At 47.6% G+C, this 18,650-nt stretch overlaps 1 long non-coding RNA gene across 2 annotated transcripts in view; it reads left to right on the plus strand.

Moving 5' to 3' along the window:
• Positions 1-223: 223 nt before the first annotated feature.
• The window catches only part of LOC126050828 (uncharacterized), a 38,803-nt gene continuing 20,376 nt past the window's right edge, over positions 224-18,650 (plus strand). The window contains exons 1-4 of one of the 2 annotated variants that reach the window (XR_007509661.1): positions 224-1,519; positions 1,618-1,726; positions 2,164-2,516; positions 6,896-9,340. This is a non-coding gene — a long non-coding RNA (uncharacterized LOC126050828). Of the gene's footprint in view, positions 1,727-2,163; positions 2,517-6,895; positions 11,693-18,650 lie in introns of those variants that run through there. The other variant, XR_007509660.1, reaches the window with a different exon arrangement.

The following is an 18,650-nucleotide window of genomic DNA, read 5'->3' on the forward strand; positions in this document are numbered from 1 at the left end:
CTGCAAAAAAAACCCCAGGCTGCATCGTGGCGAGCAAAGCTTCAGAGAGCTGCGGCTTCTGCTGAAGCGTGAGGAGCAGGGGGTGGCAGGAGGAAGGTGATGCCACATCTCACGGCGGGGGCTCGCTCTGGCTTGAGGAATTCACCTGCTTTAGCATCGTGCACGTTGGGAGGTCAACTTGCATTTATTGGCTTGGTTTTGGATGTGCTCAAAAGGTATTTGCATGAACTTAAAAAAAAAAACAAAACCAAAAACCAAAACATAAGCAAATGAAACACAATCTCCACAGGAAATTTTGACATAATTACTGTGACTCAGCTTATTAATATTAGCCATATTATGTAACTGTTGGTCTTGATGCTTTCTTCGTGGCTTGTGACCATGCTACTGGGCATTAATGGAGATAAAAGAATTTGTCAAGTACGAAGCTGAAAATCCAGATTTTCAGGTTTTTCAGTCACCCTTTCCACATACAACGTAAGAAGGGTCTCCACTGGGCAGTCACCCACCGCGGTGCTCCGTAACACTGAAACAGGGCAGGGTGCATCAGAAGAGGGTTTCATCCCCTGCGAATGGTCTCCTGGGGTTGCACCAGGATTTAATTAAAGGTGAAATTCTGTGATGTAGTCTGGCTAAGGACTCTGACCACGGAAGTGGAGTCAGGAGGTGCAAAAATTACTTAGAAACTTCATGGCTTGAAGGTAGCTCAGGTGGACACAGGTCACAGTCAGGCTGAGCAAAAATTAAATATTTCAGCTCATTTCAACAAGACAGCTGTTCTTTGTGGAGGTTTGGGGGTTTTGTTAATAAACACAACTGAAACATTTTCTTTTTATTTTATACTTATATGGGGTGACTTAAGCAAAATTCAAATGTACTTGTGGGAAATTCCCTTTTGATCTAAATCGTATTTTCTGAGACAAAAGTGCTGTGATGAGAAAGTGAGAAAGTTCTGAACAACCCATATTTCAACATTTCTTTTAGTTATTCATGACAAGCAATGCCCTGCATATTGAAGTGTTTGATTTCATCTTGTTTCATGATGTAACTGAGTGATCCCCATACGTTCATGTGCTTTTTATTGCCAGTAACCAGTGCTGGCTGGGTACAAGGTGCAGGTGGCAGACACCAGGAGAGCAATGCTGGTTTATGTGACTTTCCACTAGGTACATAAACAAGTAGGATGGCCACCAGTCATCACTGTTGTACAGGGAAATTCAGCTTAAACATGTTCTGAAGCCCTGTAAATACGGGATACAAATGCAGCTGCTTCCCAGGACAATGCATGAGTCAACTCCAGCCGAACGCAAGTGGCTGAGAAGTGATCAAGCTTCTGCCAGGGCTTGTCCTGGAGTTTACATCAGCTATTTCCAACCTTCTTTTTAGTGGCTGTGCATTTTGTTACTGGCAGAGTAACTACTCCAACTAGCAAAAAATAATAAATAAATAAAATACATATATACTTTGTTCACCTTGTGACTGAGGAAAGTCCATCTGCTGTCATGAGCCATCTTTACAGGTATTGCAGCTTAAAGTCTTGAAGTCTGTCCTTTAAGTAGCAGACATATTGGCTTTCATCTCTAAACATTTTGTATAGGTAAATAACTTACGAAACAGGAGTATGGGTAATTCTGATATAGAGGACAAGAGGAAAAGGAGCTGGGCTGAGGAAACCAAGGAATGTGCGTGTGCTGTAGGGACCTCTGTGTCCACGCATGGCAGATATGTACGAAAGTGTCCTGAAAACGATCACTTTGGGTTTAAAAGACCTTGTTTAAACGGGCGGTGCACGCACCGGCTTTGGAAATACTGTTACAAAAAGAGACCTTAGAGAAGGGGTTGCTTTTTTATGCCACTCGTCAAAATCATTATCCCAACATCACTGACTGGAGGCTTTGCAGGAGTTTGTTCTTTTATTTTTCCGGTGTTATTCTGCCTGATGATTGTTGCTTATTAATATTGTTCAAGGAATTTTGGATAGTTCAAAGGGTGGGGTTTGTGTTAGAGGGGGAAGGTCCAGCTGACTATTGACAGGATACCACTAAGCAGTGCCTTCACATGTATTAAAGAAAATAATCTGAAATGCATACTAAATACAAAGTTTGTGGAGGACCAGAACAATCTGACTTACTACTTGTTATTTACATTCCTTTTTCTAGAGAGTGAAAATGCCAGAAATAAAGGAGAGGAGCTACTTTGCAGAATTTCCAGTGGTTTTACGGACTGAATTTCAAATTTGTAGAAATCTGCCCTGGGAAGGGGCTGCTGGCAAAGCTGGGGGCTGGTCCGCTCAGCCGCTGTCGCAGGGAGCGGCCAAAGCTGGAACCGGTTCCTGAAGCGTTCGTGGTCCGGCGGTTCACCAGGACTTTGGTTTGAGACATCAGAGTCTAATCAATGAATTTTGGGAGACGTGCGCGCAGCTGCATGGACCGTCTCGAATAGTGTCTGTCGGTCGGTGAGGAGTGCGTCCGTCTGCCCCGTCACGTCAGTGGTCCCATGGGCTGGAGAGGAGGCAGGTATGAAACTGGGTTTTTCCTCCATCAAGTAAAACACTTTAAATCAAGTTCTGTGCATATGCTAAAAAAAAAAAAAAAAAAAAAAAAAAAGCCTTGATTACTGGAGATGAACAGTGCACATCTTCAGAGACTAACATTAAGCTGTCTTTGAGGTGGTGGGGAGAGTATCTGTATCATTACCCCTCTTCTGTCTCCTTGCATTTTGGATTGGGCCCCCATGTAAACACTACAGATACATCCGCTGTTGGACTGTTTCCAGTCTGTTCCTCCAAAGTCACGCATGAGCAGACATTGCTGAGCAAGAAAAAAAATTTGTATTTGGGTTTTTAATGTGGAAGATAACAAGACATAAAGACTTGGGGTGACTTATGGCTGTAATGTGTAATTTTAATTTGAAGTCTATTGATTTAGTTGTTCAGGTTTATATTTGTATCTCGATAGTATGTTCCATCTACTTCATACAGCTGTTCTTCAAAGTATGAGTTTTCCATCATGCTAGTGCTGAACTTCATGGCTCCATACAACAGAATTTAGAAATTTATCACAAATATGGGGTATTTTCAAGTGGCCATCCATCATCACAGTGTTTGTCATGGAGTAAGGACAGACTTTTGGATTCTGATGTTATTTTTTACTCACTTTGGACTGAAGTAATCTTAATTACACCACTTAAATTAATTCTCACTTAGATGAGGAAAAAATAGGACAGTGTTGGGCCCATTTCATTTTTGTCTGGAATAACAGAACGGTTTATTCAGTCGGCAAGGAGTCTCAGAATAATACAGATTTATCTTGTTTTGCAAGAGTATGATAAATTTGATTACCCTGATCTTGTGGTCATGAAGATGAGTCCATCTGATGTGGCGCAGAGCAGTTCGAGGATTGCACTAGGAGGGGTTGTTTCGAGGCCAAGTCCTCTCTCTGCAGATGCTGTGCAGGCAATGGTGACTTCTGCTGTTAAATGTCAGGCTCTTCTCTAGTTCTGCTTCCCACATTAGACACGGCTCACGTGGAGATGTTGCAAGAGTTCAAAAGGGAAAGTTCAGATGTGGTCCTGGGCTTGGGCAATCCACGACTGAGACCACCAAGAGCTCAGGTCATCCCTGCCTGCGCGAGTGCTTCTGGCTCATTTCACGTTAGAGCAGGTTTGTGTTTCTGCCGGATGGCAACGAGATCCCGGAGTCCACCTTTAGCTCGGCTAAGAGTTAGGTCAGGAGGTCCCTACACGGCGGGAGGGGAGCCAAGTGGCAGAGACATCCTCAGCAAACCGGGCAGGATGGCGTTTGGAGCCAGAAATTTCACTGGGGGGGCAGGGGGCAAAACCGCTAAGATGGTATTCTCTAAGCGTGCGAAATGATGGATATCCCAAAGGGTCTGAAATGGTTTAGTTGCGCGGTACCCGGGGTGCCTGGAGACACCCTGGCAGGTGTGCCGCTTCTCCACGGGCTTCTCCAATACTTTTCCCATCTTTTCACCTGCTAAGCAAAGCCTTCGACGCGGCAGGGAGCAAGAGGGACAAAGCACGGCTCAAACGTCTTGCACAGCACAAGCCTTTGTGTCGTCCGGGTTGTGGGAAATGAGCTTCCTGCAAGAGGTATCTCCTTGGCAAGGAGATGTGTCCAAACGCATCCGACACCGGAGGTGACCTGAAATCAAACCTCAGTGCTGCCTCTTGAATATGCTACTTTGGAGCCACTGGAACTGACCAGATATCCAAGAAGGACTTGGAGGCCGAATTTTGTTCTTGGCTTGGTTGAAGGTTATCTGAGCCTTTTGAACATTGCTGGTGCGTCAAAAAACCACAAAAATGTAGAAAATTTCACACAGAGACCTTGTGTCCCATCCACCTCTCCCCAGCTCACCTTGATTTCTAGGACTTGCTGTTTGGTTTGGCTAGAATCGGAAGCGAAAGGATAGGATTTCTAATTTCTCATTCTGACCCAGACCAGGAAATGTGGAGAAGCATTTCTGATCTTTCTAAGCTGAAGTCTCTTTTTTTTCAAGCTTGTAAGCAGGTAAAGGGAAATTCGCTTTTTGATCTGAGTAAGACACAGATATCCAAAACACTTCACTCACCTCGGGTAAAAAAATATTATGAGATGCTCCAGCCTTTAAATATTCTGGCTCCTGGAAGCAAAGAACTTCCTACTTTTATTTTAATTAAAGTTCATTGTTGGGTAATCAACCTTTACTTTTCTAATTGAAAATAGTGTGTGTGATGTGGGACTTTCCAAAAAATGACATCTGATTTGGTTGCTGTGTTCTCTGTCCCACTGGTCCTGATGGAGGGGGTAATACTTCCCCATAATCTTTCCAAAGTTCATCTTCCTATGCAGTGTACTTCATAACATTCTGCATTAACAAAGAGAAAATTATTCATTTGTGATTTTTTTGGAGCAGAGAAAACTTCCTGTGAAGTTTTTCATCTTACATTTGATTTCAAAATATAAGGGATTAGAGGGGGTTGAAAGCAAACAAAAATATTAGTATAAATTTTCTGCTTTCCACAGAAATTGCCCATTTTTTTGTGAGTTATGGAAAACTGCTTTTCTCTCTTCTTTCTCCTCTGCACGGCTTCCTCCCTCTTCTCATCCAAACAACTTTTTCTACACTTTGCAGACAAAGTTTTTCTCTTTTCTGCTGAAGAAAGCCAGGTATCATTTGTTTGGTTTTTTTTTCCTTTGGAGGCAAGGTGAAAATTTCTCTCACATCTGCTCTTTTTCCTCCACAAGCACCCTCATTTTTCTGAGCCCTTTTACACTGCCTCCTTGTTAGGGGACAGAATCATTCCAGCAACAACTTAGATCTGTTTGTTTGGGGAGAAAATGAGAATTATTGCCCAGGAGGGACAACCAACCCAACCCGACATCCTACGCGACTTTCAAGCAAATCACTCCGTCTCTTTGCATCTCCGTCCCCAGCCATCCTCATGCGGGGCAATCACAGCTTCCTTGCTCGTAGGTAGGGGAACTTCAAGCTTCAGTGGTGGATTTGCATGTCGAAGCGGAGCCCCGCGTGCTGCGCCGTGCTCCGCGAGGGGAAACGGCTTGTGGGAAAGGTGGGAACTGGAGAAGTAAGTGGCGCCTCGAAAAAGCTGCTGCAGGAGGGGGCTTGCTGGAGAGGGGATGTCCTGAGGTGGAACCGCACGAAACCGCAGAAGCCGCCCTGCAGATGAGCTGCAGCTCCTGGGGGGACTCGGGGTTTGGGTGGCACCATCGCTGTGCCTTCGTCTCTGACACCCCGGCCCTCGTTTTCATTTAAACGCACGTCTGGGTGCTGCACCTTGTTTAGTAGAGTATCTGGGAAGTGATCAGCCACAGGCTGGAGCTTATCCCCATGCCAGAGCCGTCTCTCGGGTCTTCAGTGGTGCAGAATTCCCCATCTTGGTTCGTATTTCTCATTATACACAACTTGCTTGAGTTTCCTTCCTTAGGTAGCCATAAACTCCAGAGCTTCAGATACCTCCCCGCTCTATTTCTAGCCAGCAGCAAGCCCTGCATTAGTCACTTGGTGATGCTCCAAGCCATCGCACAGGAGGAGGCGGTGGAAAGCCTGCGAGTCCCAGCGCGGTCGGACACCTCCAGCTGGTTCTCATTACAAGCTGGACGGTGTGCATGGCGTGTCCTGTCCAGGCATTAAATGCTGTCTCGGGTCATGGGGAAAGCAGATCTTAGACAGTTAAAGCACCTTAAGACAGTGCAGGAGTTGAGGAATATGGGAAATTATTTTTCGTGGTAAGCTGGGCAGGATGGAATGGATAAACTTTTAGGAAGCAGAGACTGTGCCGAGGAATCCCACAGATGCTGGTGGAAGGCTACAAAAATTTTAGGCTCTCCGGTCTAAGTTTTCATCTTCCAGCTGGACTACAAGGACAGAATTTTTGTCTGGGAAATGACTTTAGGGTATTAGAAAAAATGCAGTTCTCCATCTTCACATCTTGCCATGCTGAAGCCTTCTGCAGGGCAGACCCTGCTGTCCCCCTCACATGGGATGGTTTCTAGCATGAGGGAGACGACGGCGCTTTCCCACTGTAAGGGAATAGAGCCAGAATAAGGCTGTGAGATGGGAGGGTGGTTGGCAGGGTTTGGGCAAACCTGCCAGCAGCTGCTTCGGTGATGGTGTTTGGAGAAGAGCTTCATAAAATATACCAAAGGTAACACGCTGTCAGCTATCTTGGTGCCAGTGTTGTAAAAACTTATATATGTGTTATATATATATTATACGTGTATGTATATATATACACACACAACACTTGCAGGGAGAGTGGATATCAGCATGTGAGGAAATGAATACACTTCGGCAAAGAAAGAATACTTTCTATCAGCTGATCTAGAAATACAGTAATATTCAATATATTAACATTGTCCCTTTCCTTACAGCGCTTGATACATGGTTTATAGCCAGAAGAGGCACGGGATGAAGCCAAGGCTGGGAAACCTCCTCCTTTGGAAGCCGGGATGCGGATTCTCACGGAGCAGCAGTTGATGGTCGGCATACCCAGCAGCTCTGGCCGGCGGCTGGGTGATGGCTGTGGGAAAGCTGTGGCCGTCCGGCGGCTGTCGGGTCTCTAATGTGACAAGGGGACACGGCAGGGAAAAGTGGACGAAAGACGGTGGAGTTAGTCCTGAATCTGAATTCAGGTTCACAGCCACGTGCTTTGCAACTGGTAAAGATTAAGATCTTAATTTTGGCATTTCTTGTGCATTCTGCGGCCAGAACACGGCCCCGTGTCTGCTCTGTGCAAGAGCCTTGGGAACGCTGGTGTGCCGGGTGTGTATTTTTAGGTCACTTCTTCCAGAAAGGTGGATTCATTCCGACGGACCAGCCGACCGCCCCGGCACTCAGCCATGCTGTGATGGAGGAGGACGGTTTCCACCTTACATCGTCTTGCTGTCGGAGGTTTTGACCTTGCTCTCGTGTTTGTTACTGCTTGATTTATCTTCACTAACGTTCAGACTCTGACCGCACCAAGATCATTATCAGACCGGCTCTGGATTTCAGTGGCCAAGCTCTCAAAGCAGGGGCCCCCAGCAAGGGCTTCCTCTGCCTAACACAAAATAAAGACCAACCTCTGCTGAACTAATTCATCCCACTTTAATCCCTCTCTTCAGGAGGTCTCTTTGCCTTCCTGGAACCACCTGGTTCATTAGAAATCGGCTTTTGAATGTACTAGAAATGTAGAGCTCATATTCCCACAGGCACGTGGGGATGTGGTGGAATGAATGTGTATATTGTGTCTTAATAATCTGGTCTTCTGGGGTTGTCAGACTTTTTGAAGGAGCCTTGAAACGGGGACCAGTTTAACCTCACACAAGGCATTGCGTCCTCACTTTTACCTAACTGGGCAACTCCATATAGATTTCCTGACCTCAAATATAGTGCCATACACTAATCAGATATTATTTAGAGATTATTTGGTAAGTAACATCTGCTGCACTGAAAATTAAATTAAGGGTGTTAAATAGGAGTGTAAAGAAAACAGGTTTGGGGAAAAAAAAAATCTTTGAAGATACCTATTTTAATTCAGATTTCAAATTTAAATTTCCTCAGAGATGTTGGCAGGATTAATTTTGCCTTTGTACATGCAACATATTTGTTCATCTATGCCATTATACAGCTTCTTTCAAGTGGAATATTATACTGGGATACAGCAAAAGCCACATTTAAGATATGAAACTGGAGGAGAACATATTTCAAACTGCATAAAATGCACCTCTGGAATTTTCAGTTCTTCTTTTCTGCAGCATTACAAATGCCTTTATAAAGTATCGTGGCTCATGAGCTAAAAAAAAGAAAGAAAAAAAAAAAAGAAAAGAAAAGAAAAAACCCTGTGGCTTTGGATATATTCACTTCAAGTTTGTGGTTAATATTTCCCAGGCTGCTTAGAGGTGAGCGTAAGTTCAGTCGTCGCACTGCTGCTTCACCAGTCTCTGCCGGTGTTTCTAGATGACTCTGATAAAAGACTGTGAAAAATGGACCTGCGGTAAATCGCATCATCCTCGTTATGTGTTGTAAGATGGGGACACAACGCAACCTGGGTGTCTGGGTCACGCTCAGCCTTCCCTCGCACTCCTCCTCCTCCATCCCTGCAGCAGCCGCCGGTGGGTGCAAACCCGCTGCGCTCTGTCGCGATTTCGTTGCGTAACGCCGCGTCTCCAGCCCTGCTGTTTTCCTCCTTTGCGCTAGAGATTTTGCATTAGCTAGCGGCCATGGAGACACCAGATTTCGCTTTGGTGGAAGATAAAAAAAAGCTTAAATAGGCCCCGAGCCCTTCCCTTCTGGGTGGAAGTCCCCAGCCGCTGCGCACAGGACCCCCCTCAGCTACAAGCGTTCGAGTGGTGTGAGACCGGTCTGAAGCGAGAAATCCTAGAACAGCCCTTCACTTTCCCACTGCCGGTGCCCCGAACTGCGCAACCACTCTTTAAACCCCTTTCTTTCCAAAATACAAAGAGCTTTTTCCTTCTTAATCACTGAGAGGTTTTACTTTAACCTCATTAAACTCCATTGCCAAAATCTGAAGCAGATTGAGATGAAGCAGCTGATAGGTGAGAACACGAGTTACAAACTGGTGCTGCAGAAATGCTTGCAATAAAACAGCCTCTCTATATGTGTCTTTAAACAACGTAAATCGCCGTGAGTTACAATGGGAAGAAGTGGGGAGTCCCCGTTTGGCAGAGTTACGTTAGAAATTAAACCAAAGCCGGTCTCTCTGGGTACAGCCAGGGCTGTCGGCTGCTGGCTCGTTGCGTGCGGTTGGTTGTTGTGATGCTGGGATATATTGGTGTGTTTTATTTGTATGTAAATATAAGAAAGCAGAAACATAAGCCCTCCGGTGTACTTGGCTATTCTAAAATAAACCCACACAACCACGTATTTGGAGGGAAGTAATGCAGATGCCACAACCGTAACAAGTGCAAGCGTCCCTGCTCGCAGCCTGCTGCGCCGGCCTGAGCTGTCCCCGTGGGTACGAGCCTGGGGTTGCGTTATTCTGGGGGTGTCCCGTCACCCCCACGTGCAAACCCGGTATGCACCCCTATCCCAAAGCAACTCTTGGTGCTTTAGGCGTACGTCGGGTACCTTAGCCAGGGAGCTGCACTGCTGGGTTGGAGTTTGGTGCCAATTTGCACCAGCACTTTGGCAACTCCTCCTGGCATCCATCTGTGTTTGGGCACCAAACTGCGACGTGTCACCTGGACCTGCAATGCTCTTTACTCTGCATCTTGCTTCTATCGTTACACAGTCACTTGCTACACCAAAATAGTCCTTAAAACCTAGCACAAGTAACAGATCCTTCTGGTTTTAGTATTTTCTCACCAGTCTTTGCAACTGAGAGGTTACTTTCCCTCGTGCGGTGTTTGCAGAAGAGGGAAAATGCCATCAAGAAGTGCCCCGTGACTCAGTCCCCACACGACGGTGGGTTTCCATTGTCACCCCGATACCCTCGGCAGCCCGGAGTCTGGCTTCCACATCTCGCTTTCCCACTTGTTATAAAGTGGGAGTGATTGTGCGTGAAAGGAGGTGCCTGGATGTGAAACCAGCTGAGAAATATCCCGGCCACTTCTCTTTTCCCATCAGTAGATATTGCTTCAGTTCCCATTTCCTAACACTGCCTCTTTCATCGGCTTCAGGCCCTTTTCACCACTTGCTTGCCAAGGATTTCTGAGCCTTGGACCAAGACATTCTTCAGCTATTTTAAATGAAATCTTTGATATTCCTATTGCATTTTGTCTTCAAATGGGCATTTATCATCCTTTCCACAAAATTTTTCCCTCCTTTCTAGCAATACAAACTAGAGTAAGATACACCATGCTTTCTGCAAGGCTCTGGCCACAGAAATAATCTCTGTCCTCCTCTCCTCTTGCCTACACCTGACTTTTCCCCACTCTTCCTTTTAGCTAGACCCTTCTGCCAGCTTTCTCTTTTATCAAACCTCGTCCCACTTCCCTGTCCTTTAATATTAAACCGGACACCCACTTGCATCTCAAATACTCTGTAAAATTTGTCAGTCTCACACCATTAGAAAATTGCTCGCCTACTTGCAGTGAATCAGAGCGGAGCTGACGGAGGGATACCTGCAGTCACGCTCCCGTCATCTCCTCGCTGTATCGCTGCTTCTGCAAGTTTGTAGGTTTGGTGGTACTTAATTAGTGCTGGTTTCACCACAGTGCCCAGGGGTGTTTTCCAGCGCAGATGGTGCTGCTGTTCTGGGATGGTAGAGCACAGTAGTGAGGAGGAGGAGGAGGAAGACAGCGCTTCTCCTCGTAGTGGAACACGCACCCAAGGGCTGGGTGTTAACTCTTGCTCCGAAGGTGCCTGTGCTTTCTCTCCCCCAGGCTGTTAGACCGAACACACCTCCTATCTGTGTAGAAGCTAATTCAATTCAATTTTGGCCAGGAAGCACTCTTCAACATAAAAATTCAGTAAGAATTTGCTTGTTTCCCAGACACTCCTCACGAGGCACTACCAGAAAGGAGCAGATTTGGACCCAAACCACCTTTGGGCTCTGACAGCCCAACCCTGCATCACCGAGCTGGTCCCTCCCCACCCCAACCAGCTTCTGCACCCTGATGGTAAACCGGGTGGGAAAGCAGGAGGAAAGCTCAGGCTGGAAACGGTGGGAATTTGGGACCCTGAGTGTGCTCAGCTGGCTCTGCAGCAGCACCAGCCTCAGCTGCGTGGTTACCAGCAACTGGCCCCAGCCCTGACCTTTGGAGCTATTCTTTTCAGAGCTGCAAGGAAAAGGAAATAGGAAGTAGAGCTGGCTGCTGTAATTTTCTACACTATAATTTTCTATGTTTTTCTACACTGCTGGGCTCTGGTATGCTCAGCCTTGCTCTGTACCTTGCAGGTGTTTTGCGTTTCCATGTGCATTTGGGTGCTGGCAGCAGCAGCTGTAGCTCCTCGCCGGAGCTCAGCACCCTCCCATGCTCTGGGGTTTCTCTGGGTTTTCTCAGTGGCTGCATCCTGCTATCAGCAAGGGCTTTACAGGGATGTTATTTAGCCCAGGGAGGAAGGAAAGGAGCCAGTAGATCCATTTATCTGAAAGCAGGGCTCCTGGGGCAGCAGGACCAGCTCTACAAAGCCCTGGCTGTAGGCTGAGCAGGATCTGTCCCTGCAGCGATGAGCAGCAGAGCCAGGCTGGGAGCCTGCGTCACATGAGCTCCTCTTTGTACCAGGTACTCTGATATCATTTGAAATATTTATTGCTTGTTTCCTAAGGATAGGAGTGGTTGAGAGAAACCAGGAGTGTGGTCCTGATGGCGGGCATGGGCTGGTTTGCTGATATCCTGGGGTTAGAGAGGAGACCCCAAGCTAATTTACTGCGACACTGGGTTGAAGCATAAGGGCAGGTAAACTACAGGGTCTGGGGTTTAATAATTACATCGATCTGGGGTTTCCGATGCCTGTTTTAGAAACATAGCTAAGGAATTTTGCATCTTATTGTTTGAACTACACATGGTTTAAAAATGCTGCAGTTGTTCTTGGGTTTAATTCCATTTTATCCTTAGAAGATCAGTAAATAAATATAATTATTTCCATGCAGTGGGTGCTGTGGGCTATCATTGATTGGCATGAATCAAAATGATTGAAGAGCATTACTGAGTGCCCTGAAAAGGACAGGAAAACATTACTGGAGCTGCCTGCTCGGATGTGTCTCTAGCACATTAAGAGTGTTGCATTTTAAGACAAAATGAAACTGTTTCGTTTGGGTGTTGGTTTTTTGGGTTTTGGTTGGGTTTTGGTTTTTTTGTTCATTCACAGTAGAAGCCAAACTCTACTGGCTCTAGGTTTTCCTTTTCTCTTTTTTTCTTTAATCAGTATTTCTGGATTTTCCTCTCTTTCTTTCACTGCACCTGTTCTTTTCTTTGTTTCCACTGTCCAGGACAGTTCTGCATATTTCTCCTGTCGCCCTGTTGCAATGCTCTGGATGGGGCCACGCTTCTGCCCCTGTGTGAATGGGGATTTCATGCAAACAAGGAAAGAACTTCCAAGGCACTGAATGCCTCTTCCTGACCTGTTGGTGCCAATTGCCTTCTGTTCCTGTATACTTCAGTAGGAAATGAGGAGTTGTCTACTGTGCCTTATTGTAGTAATGATGCACATTAAAAGTGCCTTCAGAGAAGCTTTCTCTATTGTATAGAGGGCAAGGGATCCCTTGTGCTTTAGTCTTCTGCACCTAGATTATTTTGAGAGATTTCCTGAGAAAATAAAAGCGCTTGTGAGCACAGCTGCAATACAACCAAAGCCTAGGGCAGGCAGGGCTTCCCAAGACTTGGTGGAATTGCTGGTCGTGCTCTCCTCGGTGTTCCTCTGGAGATGGAAACAGGGGTGAGCAGATGGACCTCCGTGTCTGCCAGCAGCACCAGCCCGGGAAGGTTATTCCCCCCTTCCACTTCAGTGAAAGCTTTTGCTCTGATATTTCTTGGTTCAGGGGGGTGGGGGGAGTGTCTATTGATGATTCAGCTTTCCTCAGTAAGTTTAAAGTCTTTTTTTTTTTTTTTTTTTTTGGAGTTTGATGAAGCAAATATAAAGGCAGCACCTCAGTGCGTAGAATGCCATAGCTAGTGTGAAAGGCTGTGGTAGAAAGGGCATGTAAAGTCTGATAGGGATTCACCTCTGCTTTTGAAGCGGATTATAGATGGTTTCACCTGGGAGCTTTATTATGCCGTTGCCCTTCTGTGCAGCAGGAAAACCTCACACAAGTGAGGAAATAGCCACCAATAGCTGTGAGGTGTGGAAGAACAGGAGACTTACTACCAGACCTTAACTGAAACTTAATCAAAACTTAACAAGAAAAGAGCTTTCCTGGAAGCGTGGTCTGGAAGCCAGCTGCTGATTAAATAAAGGTGATAAACAGGTGGTAAATCAGGGCACTAAGCAGGAGGAGAAAGCAAAGAGCTTCTTACGAGCTGTACCACCTGCAACAATCTGCTTGCTGTTGGAAGAACATAGCAGAGTAGTCTTGTAGGATAATTCCTGTGGGCAGGGACTTCGGGAGAACTCTAGTCCAACCTCCTGCTCAAGCAGGGTCGGTCACGAAGTCATATCGAGTTGTCCTGGGTTGTTTCCAGTCTTGGATGGAAACCTCCCTGGGTGACCTGTCCCACTGCTGGGCTGTCCTTGCAGGAAAAAAAAAAATCCCCCGATATCCAGGCTGAACCCCTCATTTCAGCTTTTTCCCCTTGTCTCTTGTGCTCCTACCGTGCACCCTCAGAAGAGCCTGGCTCCGCTTTCTCCGTGAGCCCCCCCAAAGCCTCTCCTCCAGCAGAACAAGCCCCCCTTGTCTCCCAGCAAGGGCTCTCTGCCCCTGGCCGTGCTGGTGGCTTCAAGCTTTTGGGGCTTGTTGCTCCAGTTTGTCGATGGCTTTCTCATACTGGGGATACTCAAAACTGGATGTGGTATTCTAGGTGTGATCTACCGAGTGCTGGGTGGAGGGGATAACCCCTTCCTTCGACCTACTGGGTCTCCTTCTGTTTGTGTGTATCGATGGGGAGGTCTGAGTAGACGAGCCTGTGTGAACTGGAGACCAGAGCAGGATGTGACCTGGTGCTCTGAGGTGGAGAGCAGAGCCGGGGAAGTGCTGAATTGGGGCACAAATCACAGCCACGCTGAATTTGGTGTTCCCGCAACTGCAGCAGATGGGGCTGGAGCTGCGCCCGTGCCCCCGCGGCACTAACCCTCCTGTGCTGGTGACTGACAGCAGCATCAGCCTTTGCTCTGTGCTTCTTGCAAGTGTTGCAATTAATGTTGGTGAAGCGTATTTTTAAGTGACACTATATAAGGTGTGGCTTTTGCACAGGAGACCTCCCAGGAGCTCTTGTGGGCAGGGGGTTCCCGTGCAAAGCCAATGCTCTCCCAGCGTGGAGGTCTGTCGTCTTGTCTCTGCTGCACGTGGCCTGGTGACCCCAGGCAACGCAGTCTGCTGGGTGCTTGTTGGGTACGGACTTGGTGGGATAATTGAGTGCCTGGAGGGCTGTGAGTGAAAATAAATGCTTATGCAATGATCAGCCTGCCAGATCTGTGGGGTCACGAGTAATGGTCGAGTTATTTCTCACCCAGGTGGTGAGATGTGGAGCAGAAGGAAAGGCTAGATCCGTATTAGCTGTAGGGAAAAGAGGCTATCCAAGGAAGCAAATTCTTGGTTCTTCAGGTATGGCCTTACCTGATGCCCACAGGCACTGCTGGCAACGCTCCTGCTGCAGTAGCATTAGACTGCGCACTCCAGTTAGGCATGCTATAGAGAGACGTTGATAGAAAGTGGTTTAGACTAAATCTACACTGGCTGTACAAGCATTTTTACTGCCACCTCCCCAAGCAAGACGGGGAGTTTTCAATTACAGAATCGCAAACAGCCACACAGGACGCACCCTGATTTATGCATTAAATACCAGGAAAAGCTTAAGTTCTGTTTGTCGCTTAGCAGATGGTGACGGTTGCTCCAGCATGTGAAATATTTCATGCCTGACACCTCAATTCAGGAAATAGTGGTTTGTTCAGCAGAGGTGCAGGAGGCAGCAAGTTGTTATCAAGTATAACATTAGCCTTTCTCGTAGTTTTTCTCGATTTAGTGAGTTTGTTTTCCAGAGCAGAAGGCTGGACTGGACTCCACACAAAGGGCAGTGGTGTAGCCCAGGTGGGACGCGCAGGCTCGGGACACCCGCCGCGGGGGACACGTCCCAAGCTCCCGAGTGTTTTGTTGGGTTTTTGACACCGTAGCAAGTTCGTTTTCCTGCAGGGCTGGGCTTGCGTCCTGCAGACCTCAGTCACCGAGTTCCTGTTCCTCAGACACAAGGTGCCTGAGGTTTGCTGAACCGCAGCGAGTTCATTGTGAAACTGTGCCACCGAAGTGGCTCCAGCCGCCCCTGCGTTGTTATTCTGTAAAGTGGGGCCAAGTCAATCCCTTCCAGGCCCTTAGCAAGAAGTCGGGAGGTAAGCGCAGGGCTGCGCTGAGTGGATGCTTTGCCCATCCCACGGCTGGGAGGGCAGCGGTGGGTTTTCTGCACCATCCTCTCAATTTTGAGGAGAGAGCCGTGGTAAGGACAACACCTGGCTCCTCTGTCTCACAACTTGCCGGGTCCTGCACTGAAAGCAAAAAGAAACGAGTTGGAGGACCAGCATCTTTCTCCTCACCTTTACAAGAGCCATGTGGAAAGGTCATGGAAATGATGGAGCGGCTCCTTCCAGCCAAGGGCTCCGGGGAGGCTGGAGCACAGGTCCCCGTTGTCTGCCAGCACGGCTGCTCCCACCGCTTCTGTGGCTGCAGAGACCTAATTTCTGAAGCGCTTGACGTGGGTTTGGTGAACACTGAGAACCCGGGAGAGTTGTGGAGCTGGGGCATTGCAGGCGAGCTGGGGCTCTGCGCAGGTGGCCTTCAGCCAGCCCGTTTGAGACGGCCAGGGATGCAAAATCCCTGCAGCAGCCAAGCAGTGAAAAGGAGCTGGTTGCTAAAAGGGGAGCGTAGCCCACCCGTGCCTCTCCCACAGGGTACAGGACAGCATGTGGCAGGGAAACACCTCTGCTGCAAAGTGATCCCCACAGCCTTTAAACGGGGCTCGGAGTATAAGTTACTCTTGTTCATGGCAAGAACCTTCCCCAGGGCAGTTAGCCGCTTTCCCTGAAATACAGAAATTTTGCTTGACTGTAAGGTACCGTGCAATGCACATACGTGACAGAGCATCAACGCTGCAGCCTCAGCACTGGGAACAGTCGAGCATCAGCCGTGGGGCGCTGTGTGCGGCTCCCTGACCCAGGCAGGGTCCTGCCACCGTCCCGCTGCGGGGTTCCTGCTGCGGGGGCTGCAGTCCCTGCAAAAGGGGCAAAAGCAGAGTCGTTCCTGGGGAGAATGCCTTGCAAGGCCACCTGCTCAGCCTGGCTGTGCTCCTCCATGGCAGCAGGGGATGGCACCCCGATGTGGAACACAGGAAAATGTTTTGCCGAGGCTTCCTCATACCTATGCGCAGTTCGAGGGCTGCCTACACTCCCTAAGCTCGTGTTACGTAAAGGCGCACGCACTGTAATCAAAACACTGCAATGAGTTGCTTTTCTCAAGGTGCTAATGAGGTAGAAGATTTGCTACCTGTTTATCATGAGTAAAACCCCGGAGGAACGTCAGCTGGGGTCTTTCCCCTGCTGAGCTGTTCATCAGGGATGGGGATGAGGGGCTCAGCCTATGCTTCCAGCAAAGCTCTCCATGCTTCTCCATGAGGAATTGCTGTTTTGAGGAAGGGGAATTTTCCTGAAGACAGGAATTATATTCAGGCTTTGCCTTGGCTTTGCTACCAGTGCACGCACGTGGCTTTCATGTGCCGCTACCTGCCTCGGAGCGGAGGTGCGGGAGGTGTTCAGCTGCAGGGACGGCATCGGGTTCTGAACTGTTGGGATGAACCCAGCAGCAAACGGGATCTGGGAATTAAGGCCCAGAATTTAGTCATCTTTGCACACAGCTGGGCAAGGGTATAACCTAGGTGGGCCCAAGCCTTTTAAAATCAATGGAAAAAGCTCCTGTTGCCTTTAGCTCTAAGGGAAGATAACACCAAGTCAGCTAAGAAAGGCCAGTTTTGGTAATAGCGCCTTAATTAAACACACCGGCAATCTGAAATCTGGTCAGTCACAAGATGTAAATTAAAAATAGGTCCAAGAACATCCCTATTAATTGCTGTGGGGTTTTTAAATCCTCTTCCTCTTGTTGATGATAGCTGTCCTCTCTCTGCCTCATGGAGAAAAAGCCTATCAATGAGACGGGCTGATCACCCGTGCGTGGAAATTGTGCGGGTAGCATCGGTGAGCAGTGCTGGTTTGGACCATTCCCCTGGAATAGCCTGGTAGCATTATGCATGGCAGCTGGGAAGCAGCTTGTTTCTGACGCAGCCAATTGTTGTAAAACATTTACAGCTCTCGTGGTTCAGATAATATTTTGTAGGCAGCATCTAAGATGCTTTTGCTATGGCTCAGATGCAGTTGTTGATTGTTGGTGTGAGCTTGATGGATGTTATGCATTAGTGGATACAAACTACATGAGGTTTCTTGATGTGATGTGGCTTGTGCTGGGATTTTGGCGTGCAGCCTGAGATGATACAGCTATCACATGAACATTAGGCAAATGAAGCACAGCTTTGCTGTGGACCCAGCCTGCACTGGGTGAGCTGGGACCTCGTCGTGGGGTGAGGGCAGGAGCCATGTGGAGCTACGGGGCAGAGCAAACAGTGGCATGAATCGCTCGCACCGAGGTAAGTCGCCCTGGTACCCCCCTGGGAAAGTCTGTCCGTGGGCTTCCAGAAGTGTGGGGTGCAGCACGCGGAGCAGGAGAAACCCCAGTGAAGGTCTTCCAAAGCTGATGGCAAAGGATTGCTCCGGACAGGAATGGCAGTCGCTAGATATAATACTGAATTATTATTATTTCCGTGTGAAATGTGTATATGCTAACATGGTTCACCTGCTGATTTCAAATAATGCCACTGGTAATCTGTGCCATCGCCCTCCAGGAGTTTGTAAAAATATCCTAAAACCCAGCCACAAGGCTAGGAACCAGCCAGCATAGTCCACACTCCGCTCTCTAATCCCTCTTCTTTCTTCAGCAATGAAGTTTGTGAAAACAAAGTTGTACCTGTCTGGACTTGGCTTCCCAATTAACTTCTGCCTGAAGACTGTTGGTGAAGTCTTTATAGTGTTTAGATCATGACAGAACAAACAGTGAAACATATTCTTTCAATGCAGATGTTAAAACTGGGCATGTTCAGTGTTTATGCCTGTGGTTAGCCTGGGTCTTGTTATTTAATAGCCCTGCTTGCAAATAGCTAATATGCGTAATGCTTGTGCTAGATTCATTTTGAATTAGGGCCAGCATCCTTATGCTCTTTTCCGTCCTTCATTCTCTGTGCTATCACTGCTAAACCACTGCATGCTTGGAGAGGAGCAAAACCTCCATCTACTTTCCGGTTGCCCAGAGCTCCTCAACCATTATCCTGTCTTCCTCCCAGTGAAACCTGCCTTTTAACCATTCCCTTGCTTTTGTATTTTTAACCATTGCTCCATGCAAACAGAGAAAACAAAGTCCTTCCCCTTGCCACTGTCTGACGAGGCATCTGTTTCTGCTAAGGCAGTCACGTAAAGCTGGCGAGGTTGAATTCCCCTGGA

This window comes from Accipiter gentilis, chromosome 26 (genome assembly GCF_929443795.1).
Source record: "Accipiter gentilis chromosome 26, bAccGen1.1, whole genome shotgun sequence".
NCBI lineage: Eukaryota > Metazoa > Chordata > Aves > Accipitriformes > Accipitridae > Astur > Astur gentilis.